The sequence below is a fragment of the Pseudophryne corroboree genome, chromosome 2 (assembly GCF_028390025.1).
Source record: "Pseudophryne corroboree isolate aPseCor3 chromosome 2, aPseCor3.hap2, whole genome shotgun sequence".
NCBI classification, from domain to species: domain Eukaryota; kingdom Metazoa; phylum Chordata; class Amphibia; order Anura; family Myobatrachidae; genus Pseudophryne; species Pseudophryne corroboree.
This window is the reverse complement of record NC_086445.1, coordinates 469,798,931-469,815,840: the sequence shown is the minus strand read 5'-3', so window position 1 is coordinate 469,815,840 and position 16,910 is coordinate 469,798,931. Positions and strand designations below refer to the sequence as shown.

At 49.9% G+C, this 16,910-nt stretch overlaps 1 protein-coding gene across 3 annotated transcripts in view; it reads right to left on the bottom strand.

Annotated features, from left to right (window-relative positions):
• The window catches only part of CCDC138 (coiled-coil domain containing 138), a 333,074-nt gene extending 321,637 nt beyond the window's left edge, over positions 1-11,437 (bottom strand). For 2 of the 3 annotated variants that reach the window (XM_063953820.1, XM_063953819.1), the window contains exon 1: positions 11,157-11,437. The gene's annotated coding sequence lies outside the window, so the exon portion shown is untranslated. The remainder of the gene's footprint in view (positions 1-11,156) is intronic. The other variant, XM_063953821.1, reaches the window with a different exon arrangement.
• Between the last annotated feature and the right edge of the window lie 5,473 nt (positions 11,438-16,910).

Below are 16,910 nucleotides of genomic sequence, written 5' to 3'. Positions count from 1 at the left end.
ATCAGCAGGCTCCTTCAAGGCGGCCGTATACTGAGACGGCAGTGCCACCTTTGTTGACAAGCATGTGAGCGCCTTATCCACCCTAGGGGATATCTCCCAACGTGACCTATCCTCTGGCCGGAAAGGGTACGCCATCAGTAACTTTAAAGAAATTACCAGTTTCTTATCGGGGGAAGCCCACGCTTCTTCACACACTTCATTCAACTCATCTGATGGGGGAAAGAACACTGGCTGCTTTTCCTCCCCAAACATAATACCCTTTTTGGTGGTACTTGGGTTAATGTCAGAAATGTGTAACACATTTTTCATTGCTGTAATCATGCAACAGATGCCCCTAGTGGATTGTGTATATGTCTCATCGTCGTCGACACTGGAGCCAGACTCCGTGTCGACATCTGTGTCTGCCATCTGAGGTAGCGGGCGTTTTTGAGCCCCTGATGGCCTTTGAGACGCCTGGGCAGGCGCGGGCTGAGAAGCCGGCTGTCCCACGGCTGTTACGTCATCCAGCCTTTTATATAAGGAGTTTACACTGACGGTTAATACCTTCCACATATCCACTCACTCTGGTGTCGACCCCGCAGGGGGTGACATCACATTTATCGGCACCTGCTCAGCCTCCAGATAAACCTCCTCATCAAACATGTCGACACAGCCGTACCGACACACCGCACACACACAGGGAATGCTCTGACTGAGGACAGGACCCCACAAAGTCCTTTGGGGAGACAGAGAGAGTATGCCAGCACACACCACAGCGCTATTTAATCAGGGATTTACACTAGCAGGAAGTGATTTATCACTATAGCTGCTTTTTATATACAGTTTGCGCCTAAATTTAGTGCCCCCCCTCTCTTTTTAACCCTTTGAGCCTGGAAACTGCAGGGGAGAGCCTGGGGAGCTGTCTTCCAGCTGCACTGTGAAGAGAAAATGGCGCCAGTGTGCTGAGGGAGATAGCCCCGCCCCTTTCTCGGCTGACTTCTCCCGCTTTTTTATGGATATTTTGGCAGGGGATTTTACACATATATAGTCTTGCTGACTATATTATGTGTTTTTTAGTCAATTTAAGGTACTCTAATTGCTGCCCAGGGCGCCCCCCCCAGCGCCCCGCACCCATCAGTGACCGGAGTATGTGGTGTGCATAGGGAGCAATGGCGCACAGCTGCAGTGCTGTGCGCTACCTTAATGAAGACCGAAGTCTTCAGCCGCCGATTTCCAGGACGTTCTTCTTGCTTCTGGCTCTGCAAGGGGGACGGCGGCGCGGCTCCGGGCCTGGACGACCGAGGCTGGGCCTGTGTTCGATCCCTCTGGAGCTAATGGTGTCCAGTAGCCTAGAAGCCCAAGCTAGCTGCAAGCAGGTAGGTTCGCTTCTCTCCCCTTAGTCCCTCGTAGCAGTGAGTCTGTTGCCAGCAGATCTCACTGAAAATAAAAAACCTAAAATATACTTTCTTTACTAGAAGCTCAGGAGAGCCCCTAGTGTGCAACCAGCTCGAGCCGGGCACAGATTCTAACTGAGGTCTGGAGGAGGGGCATAGAGGGAGGGGCCAGTGCACATCAGATAGTACCTAATCTTTCTTTTAGAGTGCCCAGTCTCCTGCGGAGCCTGCTATTCCCCATGGTCCTTACGGAGTTCCCAGCATCCACTAGGACGTCAGAGAAAAGGATTTACCGGTAGGTAATTAAAATCATATTTTCTCTTACGTCCTAGAGGATACTGGGGTCCACATTAGTACCATGGGGGATGTCTAAAGCTCCCAAACCAGGTGGGAGAGAGTGCTAAGGTTCCTGCGAAACTGACTGACCAAATTGAAGGTCCTCAGCGCCCAAAGTATCGAACTTGTAGAATTTAGCAAATGTGTTCGAACCCAACCAAGTAGCTGCTCGACAGAGCTGTAAAGCCGAGACACCCCTGGCAGATGCCCAGAAAGAACCCACTGAACTAGCAGAGTGGGCCTGAACAGATTTTAGACATGGCAAACCTGCCATGGAATAAGCATGATGGATAGTAAGCCTGATCCAGCGTGCAATTGTCTGCTAAGAAGCAGGACACCCAATTTTATTGGGATCATAAAGAACAAACAGCAAGTCCGATTTCCTGTGACGACCTGTTCGCTTTACATACACCTTCAATGCCCTCACAACATCTAGGGACTTTGAGGTAGAGGAGGTGTCGGTAACCACAATAGGTTGGTTGATATGAAACGCAGACACCACCTTTGGAAGAAATTGCTGACGAGTTCTGTTTTCAGCTCGATCCTCATGAAAAATCAAGTAGGGGCTCTTGTAAGACAATGCCCCATGATCCGACACCTGCCTGGCTGAAGCCAGGGCCAACAGTGTAACGGTCCTCCACGTAATAAACTTTACGTCCACCTCCTGTAAGGGCTCAAACCATTTCCGATCAGAGGAGCTGCAACACCACGTTGAGATCCCAAGGTGCCGTGGGAGGCACAAAGGGTGGCTGAATGTGCAGAACACCCTTCAAGAACATCTGAACCTCAGCGAGGGAAGCCAATTGTTTCTGGAAGAAAATGGACAAGGCCGAAATCTGGTCTTTTATGGAGCCCAGGCGTAGCCCCACATCCACACCTGACTACAGAAAAAGCAGAAAACATGCCAGTTAAAATTCCACCATAGGAAATTTCCTGTTTTCACACCAAGAGACGTATTTCTTCCAAATACGGTGGTAATGTTTAGACGTTACCCCCTTTCTGGCTTGGATCAAAGTCGGAATAACCTTATCCGGGATTCTTTTCAGAGCTAGAATTTGACGCTCAACTTCCATGCCGTCAAATGTAGACGTGGCAAGTCTTGGTAGACGAACGGACCCTGTTGCAGGAGATCCTCTCGAAGAGGTAGAGGCCTTGGATCCTCCAGGAGCATGTCCAGTAGATCAGCGTACCAAGCCCATCTTGGCCAGTCCGGAGCAATGAGAATTGCTGAAACCCTTTCCCTTTTTATTATTTTGAGAATCTTTGAGATCAGGGGCAGTGGCGGAAACACATACACCATCTGGTAGATCCATGGGGACGCCAGAGTGTCCACTGCCACTGCCTATGGGTCCCTCGAACTGGTACAATACCGCTGGAGCTTCTTCTTTAGACGATAGGCCATCATGTCGATTTGTGGAATGCCCCACCGACGTGTCAAGCACCCAAACACCTCTGGGCGGAGGCCCCACTCTCCTGGGTGGAGGTTGTGTCTGCTGAGGAAGTCTGCTTCCCAGTTGTTTACTCCCGAAATGAAGATGGCCAACAACGCCACCACGTGTCTTTCTGTCCAGAGGAGAAAACTTGTCATTTCTGACATTACTGCTCTGCTATTCGTTCCGCCATGTCAGTTTACGTACGTTACTGCCGTAACATTGTCCGACTGAACTTGAATGGCTTGATCTTGAAGATGTGATGCCTGTAGAAGGGCGTTGTCTATGGCCCTTAGTTCCAGAATGGCTTCCTGACTTGACCAATTTCCTTGGAACTGTTTCCCCTGGGTGACTGCTCACCGACCTCTGAGGCTTGCGTCTGTGGTTAGCAGAATCCAATTTTGAATCATGAACCTTCGGCCCATGGTCAGGTGAGGAATAAACCCTGGCTCTTGGTGACGGACATATTCTCTGGTGCATGTGGAGATGCGAACCAGACCATTTGTCCAACAGATCCAGCTGGAAGGGCCTTGCGTGAAACCTTCCGTACTGTAGCACCTCGTAGGCGGCTACCATCTTCCCCAGAAGGCAAATGCCAGTGTGGGTATAGTTGTGGATTCAGTGCGCCCCTCACAGCGAAACATGTTATGTCTCTGAAGCCTGAAGCCGCAGCCTGTCAGCGCTGCGCTCCTACCCTCATGCCGCCATTACCAGCAGCGACCCACTAACCGGAACGCCTGCTATCTACTCACCACTCTTCTTACTTCTGGTTTTGTTAGGGGTGGCGGCGTGCTGCGGGAGTGTACGGTCGCCGTGGTGGGGCTTACGAATAGGTACCTCAGGAGCTATGTCCTGTCAGCGGGGAACGGGACCATTAACCCTGAAGGAGGTTGCCCCCCCCAAAGTCCCACGAAGCAGGCAGGCTGGTGCCATCCAGTCCTGCCTGAAAAATAACAAACACAGAAAAATAAATGCAGAAAAGTCTTCAGGAGCTTCCATAAGCGTGACCGGCTCCTCCGGGCACATTTTCTAAACTGAGTCTGGTAGGAGGGGCATAGAGGGAGGAGCCAGTGCACACTATTAATTTCTTAAAGTGCCCAAGGCTCCTAGTGGACCCTTCTAAACCCCATGGTACTAATGTGGACCCCAGTATCCTCTAGGACGTAAGAGAAAGAAGGTCTTAAAAAAAAAAAAAGCAAGTAATTCTTAAGGCACACTCAACGTAAGCAGTGGCAACATCTTGGGCGAAAAAATAAGATTTTACTCACCGGTAAATCTATTTCTCGTAGTCCGTAGTGGATGCTGGGGACTCCGTAAGGACCATGGGGAATAGACGGCTCCGCAGGAGACTGGGCACATCTAAAGAAAGCTTTAGGACTATCTGGTGTGCACTGGCTCCTCCCCCTATGACCCTCCTCCAAGCCTCAGTTAGGACACTGTGCCCGGAAGAGCTGACACAATAAGGAAGGATTTTGAATCCCGGGTAAGACTCATACCAGCCACACCAATCACACCATATAACTCGTGATAGGAACCCCGGTTAACAGTATGATAACAATGGAACCTCTGAATAGATGGTTCGCAATAACAACCCGATTTGTGTAACAATAACTATTTACAAGTATTGCAGACAATCCGCACTTGGGATGGGCGCCCAGCATCCACTACGGACTACGAGAAATAGATTTACCGGTGAGTAAAATCTTATTTTCTCTGACGTCCTAGTGGATGCTGGGGACTCCGTAAGGACCATGGGGATTATACCAAAGCTCCCAAACGGGCGGGAGAGTGCGGATGACTCTGCAGCACCGAATGAGAGAACTCCAGGTCCTCCTCAGCCAGGGTATCAAATTTATAAAATTTTGCAAACGTGTTTGCCCCTGACCAAGTAGCAGCTCGGCCAAGTCGTAAAGCCGAGACCCCTCGGGCAGCCGCCCAAGATGAGCCCACCTTCCTTGTGGAATGGGCTTTTAGAGATTTAGGCACCGGTAGTCCCACCGCAGAATGCGCAAGCTGAATAGTGCTACAAATCTAGCGCGCTATAGTCTGCTTAGAAGCAGGAGCACCCAGCTTGTTGGGTGCATCTAGGATAAACAGCCAGTCAGTTTTCCTGACTCCAGCCATCCTGGAAATATAATTTTTCAGGGCCCTGACTACGTCCAGTAACTTGGAATCCTCCAGGTCCCTAGTAGCCGCAGGCACCAATAATAGGTTGGTACAAGTGAAAACCTGATACCACCTTCGGGAGAAAGTGAGGACGAGTCCTCAACTCTGCCCTATCCATATGGAAAGTCAGGTAAGGGCTTTTTTATGACAAAGCCGGCAATTCTGACACATGCCTGGCCGAAGCCAGAGCCAACACATGACCACTTTTCATGTGAGATATTTCAAATCCACGGTTTTAAGTGGCTCAAACCAATGTGATTCCAGGAACTCCAAAACCACATTGAGATCCCAAGGTGCCACTGGGGCACAAAGAAGGGGCTGAATATGCAGCACTCCCTTACAACGTCTGAACTTCAGGCTGACATCCTTCCTGGCTTTGATCAGGATAAGAATGACTACCTCCGGAATGCCTTTTTCACTCAGGATCCGGTGCTCAACCGCCATGCCGTCAACGCAGCCGCGGTAAGTCTTTGAACAGAGAGGGCCCCTGCTGCAGCAGATCCTGTCTGAGTGGCAGAGGCCATGGGTCCTCTGAGATCATCTCTTGAAGTTCCGGGTACCAAGCCCTTCTTGGCCAATCCGAAACAAAGAGTATAGTTCTTACTCCTCTTTTTCTTATTATCCTCAGTACCTTGGGTATGAGAGGGAGAGGAGGGTTCTTGTCTATGGGGGGGGGAGAAGAAGAGGTCCTATTCTCAATATAAGGCTGCCATAGAGTCTCTTGAATTAAAACTTATTATCCGTGAGTATAATCCGATGTTTTCTTTATGCATGACTAGGTGAGATTGGGTTTATAGATTTCAGGGCAGGGATTTGTCTTACTATGAACAGCAGTTCTGCAACAGTGGCACTTCTCCTTCCATTAAATGCTAAGCAGCCATCTCTGGGACACAGAAAAATAAAGCAACTTGGAAATGACCGCAGAGCTTAAAAATATACCATTTAAAGCTTTGGACACAAGTACAAACTAAGGGCCTGATTCAGACCTGATAATTGCTGTGCGTTTTCGCACAGCAGCCGATTATTAAACTACTGTGTGTGCACCGCAATACGCATGCGTGTCGCCAAACAATGACAGGATGGTGCAAGAATTTTGATTGGTGACTCGCAAGGCGACTGTCAGGAAGAAGGCGTTTATGGGTGGTAGCTGGCAGTTTTCAAAAGTGTCAGGGAAAACGCAGGCGTTCCCAAGCATTTTCAGGGTGGGTGTGTGATGTCAGCAGAGGCGTAACTAGCATGGGGCGAGCAGGGCACGTTCCCTGGGCGCAGTGGCAGCCCCAGCAGAGGGGGGCGCCACCGGCATCTGCACGGCCCGCTCGCCCCATTCGACAAACCCCACACACTGTACAGGCAGCAGCAGCTAGGACGGAGCCTCCCCCTACTCCCCCCCCCAAGCAGTGTCTCTACATCGCGGAGGTGCGCATGCGCGATATCGGAGGTGCGCGTGAGCAGCCTCGGAGGTGGCAGGTGAGCAGGCAGGCGGCAGCAGCAGTTTACTGTTGGGGTGGGGGGTGCGGTACAGTGTGAGTGTGTGTTAATTGTGTGTGTGGGACAGTGTGAGTTTAAGTGAATATTTGTAGTTCTGTGTGTGTGGGGGAGGGGAAAGTATGAGAATGTGTGTGTAGTCTGAGTGGGTGTGTGTGTGGGGTTTGGGGGGTGGCCAGTCTGTGTGTGTGTAATCTGTAGATTACACACACATTCTTATACTTTCCCCTCCCCCACACAAACTGGACAGCAAAAATTGACACACACTCACACTGTCCCACACACACACACACCAGAGGCGTAACTAAGGGGGGAGGGTCGAGCAGGCCCGGTAGAGGGGGCGCCACAGGCAGCCAGGTCATCATGCCCACTCGCCCCCGCTATTGCTCTACACTGAATTTTATATTGCTGCGCACCGCCGCAGGCCGTTACGAACTGGAGGAGGTGGACCGGCTGGAGGAGCAGGAGGGAGCCCACTCCCCTTCCCTCCCCTCCTCCTCTCTGACAGACACGCACCTCCCGGTCAGTAATGCATTTGCTAACCGGGAGAACGTTTCACACGCTGCAGCTCCCAGGCACGCCTCCCCCCCTCCCCCCACCCATAGCAACCATTGCAGCATCGCATGAAGTCACGTCGCCCTCATCCGCCACAGCTCTGAGGCACTGAGGTGGAGCTGTGGACTTGCCTGAATGACGGCCCGCCCACTAGCAAACGCCCGCCAGCCTGCTTGAATATCCGCAGCCCGCGTGTCTGACTGCGGTGCAGTCTGTGGTGGAAAGTGCCTGAGGCCCTGAGCAGAAAAGTACCACCCTCTGCCCTTCCCATGCTGTCTGACTACCTGCCAGAGCTATCCTGTCGAACTACAAGTCTCAGTGATGGTGTGCTGAGAGAAGACACAGTGGGGTAGGTGATGGTGTGCTGAGTGACGACGCAGGGGGAGGTGATGGTGTGCTGAGTGACGACGCAGGGGGAGGTGATGGTGTGCTGAGTGAGAGACGACCAGAGGCGTAACTAACTTATTTTTTAATTAGCAGACAGCAGCAGCACGTATGAAGGAGGCCCTGGAGGATTCACGCCTGCACCTGTCACCGGAGCGGCCAGAGCCGTCCGCGCTGAGTGGAGAAGATGTCGCAGAAGAGGAGTCCAGCCAGACGCAGGACCGGGGAAGGACATCCAACCTTCGGTGGACCAGGACACTGCAGCAAGGGAGGAGACTGACCAGCGATGGGAGCACTGGCAGAAGACCTTGGCTGGATTAAAGAAGACGGCACGGAACAGCGGGGAGGATGGCAGAGATCGGAATCCTGCAGCAGGAGAGAAGATTCCCCTTCGGAGCACAGCAGACCACACTGAAAAGGGTGCATCCCCGAAGCGGTGCTCTGCATCACGGGTGGCGCCGAAGATGTGGTGTGTCGGAGGTGGCAGAAGTGCCGCATCTTGGGGTGAGAAACCGCTGCAACCCTTCCGCTGCTAAACTCTGCAATTAGTCGATTAAGTGGGTAGGCTCTCCTCACCACAGTGTCCCGTAGGACACACAGGGCTGGTATCTGGAGAAGGCTATACAGTATATCCTAAAAGTCTGTAACACCTTTGGAATGAGTTAACTATTAAAATATTGCTTGTTGTTCTCTGCTACTAAATTGATCCCGTATTGCAGTAAGGCATATTTAGGAGCCAGCTTGACACAGGGTGCCCGCAGTCGCTAGAAACACTGGGGGGGGGTCATTCCGAGTTGATCGCACGTAGCAACTTTTTGCTGCTCGTGCGATCAACCTGACGTCGTCTATGAGGGAGTGTTTTTAGCATAGCAGGGCTGCGAACGCTTGTGCAACCCTGGTGTGCTAAAAAAGTTTCTAGCAAAACAAGACCAGCCCTATACCTACTTACCATTCGCGACGGATCCACCGATGCAGCTCCCGGATTTGACGTCAGACATCCGCCCTCAAAACACCTGGACACGCCTGCGTTCGCTGGTCCACTCCCAGAAAACGGTTAGTTGACGCCCTGACACGCCTTCCTCGTGTCAATCTTCTTGCGGTCGCCGCTGTGACCGCTTTCCTCGTTCCCGGCGTCGTTGTCCGGCAACGACACGCATGCGCAATGCGCAGTTACAACCCGATCGCACCACTGCTGAGTGCAGCGTGTGATTGGAGTGCAGCGTGCGATCGGGTCGGAATGACCACCATTGTCAGGTTTGATGTGCTACACATCAAACTTGCATCCTGTAGTATGCTAATGATGGACAGAACACAATCATTCCATACTTCATTAACATCGTGCCAGTGTGTACTGGCAATCCTCTCTGACTGGCATTCCTTCTGATGTCAGAACGAATGCCCGTCACTCCAGTGTGTACTCAACTATTAAGCGGACTGAGAGAAAGTACCAACCAACCAGCTCCTCCTACCTGTCATTTATCAAGCACAGCCTTTAACATGGCAGTTAGGAGACGATTGGTTTGTGCTTTCAAGGCTTAATAGTAGTACATCGCCCCATTAAACTGTTATAAAGGGATATGAATTGCACAGCGTCCAATGACTCCCATACCATAACGTATCCAGTAAAGAATGTAAACTAAACTCAGGAAAACTTGGGAGCTTGGTATATTATGTCAACATGGTCATAATGTAAACAGTGAACACCGATATTGACGAAAGTCAACCGTTTACAATTGAATACTGAGTGATATAATAAAAGCTGTAAATGGTAATTTATTGCTAGCTACTGATAATTAAGTGAGATCAACTGGCACTATTACACATGTCTTCCATTTTAATATATAAATGATGAGTTATCCTAAACAATATTACAAAGATTACGATGTTCTCTGGGTCACTGTAATTCATTACATCCAAAATTTTGTTGTGAAACCCACATTATCCTTCTTACCCTTTATCTAGGTTTTACCTAGAAAAGAGTCTAGTGCAACAATGTATGACTAATTATTATTATTCATACATATGCACTTACACTATTCCTTTTCCATATGTTCCTGAGAGAAAATGTAGATTGATAATTCTCCAGTAAAGATCACTTCTAAACCTTTGAATTTGTGAAAGATACCTCTATAAGCTACTATACACACATATAACAGTAAAGTAAAGCTCGGTACACATTAGACGATTTCTGTACCCAGCAACATCACGGGCGACGGGACCCGCATACACACTCCCCGATGCCGGCAATGACGAAGCAGCATGGCCCCCGATAGCAATGTCGCCCATCAACCCTGCACATAGGACCGACGGAGGATGGCGCAGACGATGCGCGCGGGAACACGCATAGTAAGCAACATAGCGGGTACACATTAGACAATAGCCCTCATTCCGAAGTGATCGCTCGCTAGCTGCTTTTAGCAGCAGTGCAAACGCTAAGCCGTCGCCCTCTGGGAGTGTATCTTAGCTTAGTAGAAGTGCGAACGAAAGAGTAACAGAATTGCTACTAAAAAATTCCATGCCGTTTCTGAGTAGCTCCAGACCTACTCCTATCTTTCGATCACTGCAGTCAGTTTAGTTCCTGGTTTGACGTCACAAACATGCCCTGCGTTCGGCCAGCCACTCCTGCGTTTTTGCCTGGCACGCCTGCGTTTTTCAGCACACTCCCTGAAAACGCTCAGTTACCACCCAGAAACACCCACTTCCTGTCAATCACTCACCGATCAGTAGAGCGACTGAAAAGCGTCGCTCGGCCGTGTGTAAAATTGCATAGTTTTGTGTGAAATTACTTGGCCCGTGCGTACTGCGGCCCATACGCATGCGCAGAACTGCCGGTTTTTAGCCTGATCACAATTCTGCAAAAACCGTCAACGAGCGAACAACTCAGAATGACCACCAATGTGCCTAATATGTATGTCCAATCCGGTGGATCGGACTACATATCATCCAGCGTGTATGCAGCTTTAGTCCCTCCACCACCACCAGGTAAACCTTTAGCCTACGTATATCGGAATTAAGCACCGAAGACCAACATACACATCATATGGTCACAGCTCGTCCTGGACATACAGTAGACCACATAGGCAAACGCTTCAGGGGGGCACCCAGCAGGTGAATGACACATCCCCAAGCTATAGGCAAATTACAGTTTTGCCTAGGACACCAAATCTGCCAGGGCTGCCTCTGTATGTGGTAATATTATCCTATAATCCATGCCGTGTGAATGAATAACGCCTCAATGTATTCCCCTTTTTCAGTTACTAGATTTACCCCTTTCACATACTGTACAGGGAACAGGCAGATACACACTGACCAGTATGAGCATAGGGCGGCGGTGTGCGCCTCTCCGTGCAGACAGTACAATGGCATGCACACATCAGGCAGCACCAGGGAAATAATACCACCCAGTTAGCCCCAGCCCAATGCTCACCCGTTATGTTACCAGGCCAAATAGCGCCGCCGGGTATAGCTCACACCACCAAGCAAATCCGCACCGTTCACATGGCGTCACTCAGTCAACCGACAGTGGCAAGAAAATTACGCACAGCTCCGCCCTGACGCCCGGGTGTCCCTAGGCAACAAGCGTTCCCGGTCCGTAGCGTAGGGCCGTCCTGCTCACACTGCGTGCGCGCTTCCGAAGCTGGCCGGGAGTGTTCCCGCGGCTACAGAGTGGTACAGTGTCACTGTCGGTACAGTACGTAATGACGGCTGTGTGGTTACGCTGTTCAAGATGGACTAGAACACAGGTTCTCAAACTCGGTCCTCAGGACCCCACACGGTCCATGTTTTGCAGGTCACCTGTAGATTTTTTAAATGTGACAGTTGGTGATACACAGTGCAGCTGCTGGGTGACATGGAAAACGTGAACCGTGTGGGGTCCTGAGGAGCGAGTTTGAGAACTACTGGACTAGAAGATTCTATATCGGAGGGGCCAAAATAGCTGGTTGTTATGGGTCTCAGAATTGTTCATTATGTACATTCATTATGTACATTCGTTTTTATAAATGCTGTTTTGAAAGAATTTAGATCCTCAATTTATTATTGCACTTTATTTTTGCAGGAAGTAAGTAACCTGGGTTCAGTGCTACTGCATAGCCTACAACATTTTATGGTATGCATACATACACTTGTGCGATGCCCACGACGGGGCATTGCACCTGAACTGCCAAAGTGATTACCATACCTCCCAACATGACTCTCTCCAGGAGGGACAGTATGCTCTGCTTCTGGACTTCCCTCTTAATTTATAATTACAATCACCTGTGCTGAAACACTTTTTTTTAGTGATGTGCACCGGACATTTTTCGGGTTTTGTGTTTTGGTTTTGGATTCGGTACCGCGGCCGTGTTTTGGATTCGGACGCGTTTTGGCAAAACCTCACCGAAAAATTTTTGTCGGATTCGGGTGTGTTTTGGATTCGGGTGTCTTTTTTAAAAAAAACTAAAAAAACAGCTTAAATCATAGAATTTGGGGGTCATTTTGGTCCCATAGTATTATTAACCTCAATAACCATAATTTCTCTAACGTCCTAAGTGGATGCTGGGACTCCGTAAGGACCATGGGGAATAGCGGCTCCGCAGGAGACGGCACAAAATAAAAGCTTGAGATATCAGGTGGTGTGCACTGGCTCCTCCCCCTATGACCCTCCTCCAAGCCAGTTAGATTTTTGTGCCCGGCCGAGAAGGGTGCAAACTAGGTAGCTCTCCAGAGCTGCTTAGAATAAAAGTTTAGTTAGGTTTTTTTTTTTTTTTTTTTTTTTCAGTGAGTCCTGCTGGCAACAGGCTCACTGCATCGTGGGACTAAGGGGAGAAGAAGCGAACTCACCTGAGTGCAGAGTGGATTGGGCTTCTTAGGCTACTGGACGTTAGCTCCAGAGGGACGATCACAGGTTCAGCCTGGATGGGTCACCGGAGCCGCGCCGCCGTCCCCCTTACAGAGCCAGAAGAGACGAAGGTCCGGTGAAAGCGGCGGCAGAAGACATCCTGTCTTCAAGACTAAGGTAGCGCACAGCACCGCAGCTGTGCGCCATTGCTCTCAGCACACTTCACACTCCGGTCACTGAGGGTGCAGGGCGCTGGGGGGGAGCGCCCTGAGACGCAATATAACACACATATACCTTAGCTGGCAAAAGGAATACATCACATATAGCTCCAGGGCTATATGGATGTATTTTTTCCCCTGCCATTTTACACAAAAAAGCGGGAGTTAAGGACGTCGTGAAGGGGCGGGGCCTATCTCCTCAGCACACTGGCACCATTATTCCCTCACAGCTCCGCTGGAAGGACGGCTCCCTGATTCTCCCCTGCAGTACTGCATCTGATTCAGGGTAAAAAAGAGAAGGGGGGGCATTTTGGCAGCAAATAACTAGATTAACAGCAGCTATAAGGGATTAACACTTATATAAGGTTATCCCTGTATATATATAGCGCTGGGTGTGTGCTGGCAGACTCTCCCTCTGTCTCTCCAAAGGGCTAAGTGGGGTCCTGTCCTCTATCAGAGCATTCCCGGTGTGTGTGCTGTGTGTCGGTACGCGTGTGTCGACATGTATGAGGAGGAAAATGAGGTGGAGGCGGAGCAGTTGCCTGTGTTAGTGATGTCACCCCCTAGGGAGTCGACACCTGACTGGATGATTGTGTTTAAGCAATTAAGTGATAATGTCAGCAATTTACAAAAAACTGTTGACGACATGAGAAAGCCGGCAAATCAATTAGTGCCTGTTCAGGCGTCTCAGACACCCTCAGGGGCCCTAAAACGGCCGCTACCTCAGTGGGTCGACACGGATCCAGATACAGATACTGAATCTAGTGTCGACGGTGACGAGACAAACGTAATGTCCAGTAGGGCCACACGTTACATGATCACGGCAATGAAAGAGGCATTGAACCTTTCTGACACTACAAATACCTCAAAGGCGGGTATTATGTGGGGTGTGAAAAAACTGCCAATAGTTTTTCCTGAGTCTGAGGAAATAAATGAGGTGTGTGATAAAGCGTGGGTTTCCCCCGATAAAAAACAGCTAATTTCTAATAAGTTATTAGCACTATACCCTTTCCCGCCAGAGGTTAGGGCACGGTGGGAAACACCCCCTAGGGTAGATAAGGCGCTCACACGTTTATCTAAACAAGTAGCGTTACCGTCCCCTGATACGGCCACCCTCAAAGAACCAGCTGATAGGAGGCTGGAAAATATCCTGAAAAGTATATACACGCATACTGGTGTTATACTGCGACCAGCAATCGCATCAGCCTGGATGTGCAGTGCTGGAGTCGCATGGGCGGTTTCCCTGACTGAGAATATTGATACCCTGGATAGGGACAATATTCTGTTAACTATAGAACATTTAAAGGATGCATTGCTATATATGCGTGATGCGCAGAGGGATATTTGTACCCTGGCATCAAGAGTAAGCGCAATGTCCATCTCTGCCAGAAGAGCATTATGGACCAGACAGTGGTCAGGGGACGCAGATTCCAAACGGCACATGGAAGTATTGCCGTATAAGGGGGAGGAGCTATTTGGGGCTGGTCTAACAGACCTGGTGGCCACGGCAACGGCTGGAAAATCCACCTTTTTACCCCAGGTTACTTCACATCAACAGAAAAAGACACAGTCTTTTCAAACTCAGTCCTTTCGTTCCCATAAGTACAAGCGAGCAAAAGGTCACTCTTTTCTGCCCAAGGGCAGAGGAAGAGGAAAAAGGCAGCACCATGCAGCCGCTTCCCAGGAGCAGAAGCCCTCCCCTGCTTCTGCCAAGTCTTCAGCATGACGCTGGGGCTTTACAAGCAGACTCAGACACGGTGGGGGCCCGTCTCAAGAATTTCAACGCGCAGTGGGCTCACTCGCAAGTGGATCCCTGGATTCTACAGGTAGTATCACAGGGGTACAAACTGGAATTCGAGGCTTTTCCTCCTCATCGGTTCCTGAAGTCTGCTTTACCAAAGTCTCCCTCCGACAGGGAGGCAGTTCTGGAAGCCATTCACAAGCTGTACTCCCAGCAGGTGATAATCAAGGTACCCCTCTTACAACAGGGGAAGGGGTATTATTCCACACTATTTGTGGTACCGAAGCCGGACGGCTCGGTGAGACCAATATTAAATCTAAAATCTTTGAACACTTACATAAAAAGGTTCAAATTCAAGATGGAGTCACTCAGAGCGGTGATAGCGAACCTGGAAGAGGGGGACTATATGGTGTCGCTGGACATCAAGGATGCTTATCTCCACGTCCCAATATATCCTTCTCACCAAGGGTACCTCAGGTTTGTAGTACAAAACTGTCATTATCAGTTTCAGACGCTGCCGTTTGGATTGTTCACGGCGCCTCGGATCTTTACCAAGGTAATGGCCGAAATGATGATTCTTCTACGAAGAAAAGGCATCTTAATTATCCCTTACTTGGACGATCTCCTGATAAGGGCAAGAACCAAGGAACAGTTAGAAGTCGGAGTGGCACTATCTCAGGTAGTGCTAAGTCAGCACGGATGGATTCTAAATATTCCAAAATCGCAGCTGATTCCAACGACACGTCTACTGTTCTTAGGAATGATTCTGGACACAGTCCAGAAGAAGGTGTTTCTCCCGGAGGAGAAGGCCAGGGAGTTATCCGAGCTAGTCAGGAACCTCCTAAAACCAGGACAGGTCTCAGTGCATCAGTGCACAAGGGTCCTGGGAAAAATGGTGGCTTCTTACGAAGCGATTCCATTCGGAAGATTCCATGCAATAACTTTTCAGTGGGATCTACTGGGAAAATGGTCCGGATCGCATCTTCAGATGCATCAACGGATAACCCTGTCGCCAAGGACAAGGGTGTCTCTCCTGTGGTGGCTTCAGAGGGCTCATCTACTAGAGGGCCGCAGATTTGGCATTCAGGATTGGATCCTGGTAACCACGGATGCCAGCCTGAGAGGCTGGGGAGCAGTGACACAGGGAAGGAATTTCCAGGGCTTGTGGTCAAGCATGGAAACATCTCTTCATATAAACATTCTAGAACTAAGGGCCATTTACAATGCCTTAATTCAAGCAAAACCTCTGCTTCAGGGTCAGGCGGTGTTGATCCAGTCGGACAACATCACGTCAGTCGCCCACATAAACAGACAGGGCGGCACGAGAAGCAGGAGGGCAATGGCAGAAACTGCAAGGATTCTTCGCTGGGCGGAAAATCATGTGATAGCACTGTCAGCAGTGTTCATTCCGGGAGTGGACAACTGGGAAGCAGACTTCCTCAGCAGACACGACCTTCACCCGGGAGAGTGGGGACTTCACCCAGAAGTCTTCCACCAGATTGTAAACCGTTGGGAAAGACCAAAGGTGGACATGATGGCGTCACGTCTAAACAAAAAACTGGACAGATATTGCGCCAGGTCAAGGGACCCTCAGGCAATAGCGGTGGATGCTCTGGTAACGCCGTGGGTGTACCAGTCAGTGTATGTATTCCCTCCTCTGCCCCTCATACCGAAAGTATTGAGAATCATAAGAAGGAGAGGAGTAAGAACTATACTCGTGGTTCCGGATTGGCCAAGAAGGTCTTGGTACCCGGAACTTCAAGAGATGCTCACGGACGAACCGTGGCCTCTACCTCTAAGACAGGACCTGCTACTGCAGGGGCCTTGTCTGTTCCAAGACTTACCGCGGCTGCGTTTGACGGCATGGCGGTTGAACGCCGGATCCTGAAGGACAAGGGCATTCCAGAAGAAGTCATCCCTACTCTGGTAAAAGCCAGAAAGGAAGTAACCGCAAAACATTATCACCGCATTTGGCGTAAATATGTTGCGTGGTGTGAGGCCAAGAAGGCCCCTACACAGGAATTTCAACTGGGTCGTTTCTTGCATTTCCTGCAAACAGGACTGTCTATGGGCCTAAAATTAGGGTCCATTAAGGTTCAAATTTCGGCCCTGTCGATATTCTTCCAGAAAGAACTGGCTTCAGTACCTGAAGTTCAGACATTTGTGAAAGGGGTGCTGCACATACAGCCTCCTTTTGTGCCTCCAGTGGCACCTTGGGATCTCAATGTTGTGTTGAGATTTCTAAAATCACACTGGTTTGAACCATTGTCTACGGTAGATTTAAAATATCTCACGTGGAAGGTGTCGATGCTGTTGGCCTTGGCTTCAGCTAGGCGTGTGTCAGAATTGGCGGCTTTATCATGTAAAAGCCCTTACCTAAATTTTCATTCTGACAGGGCGGAA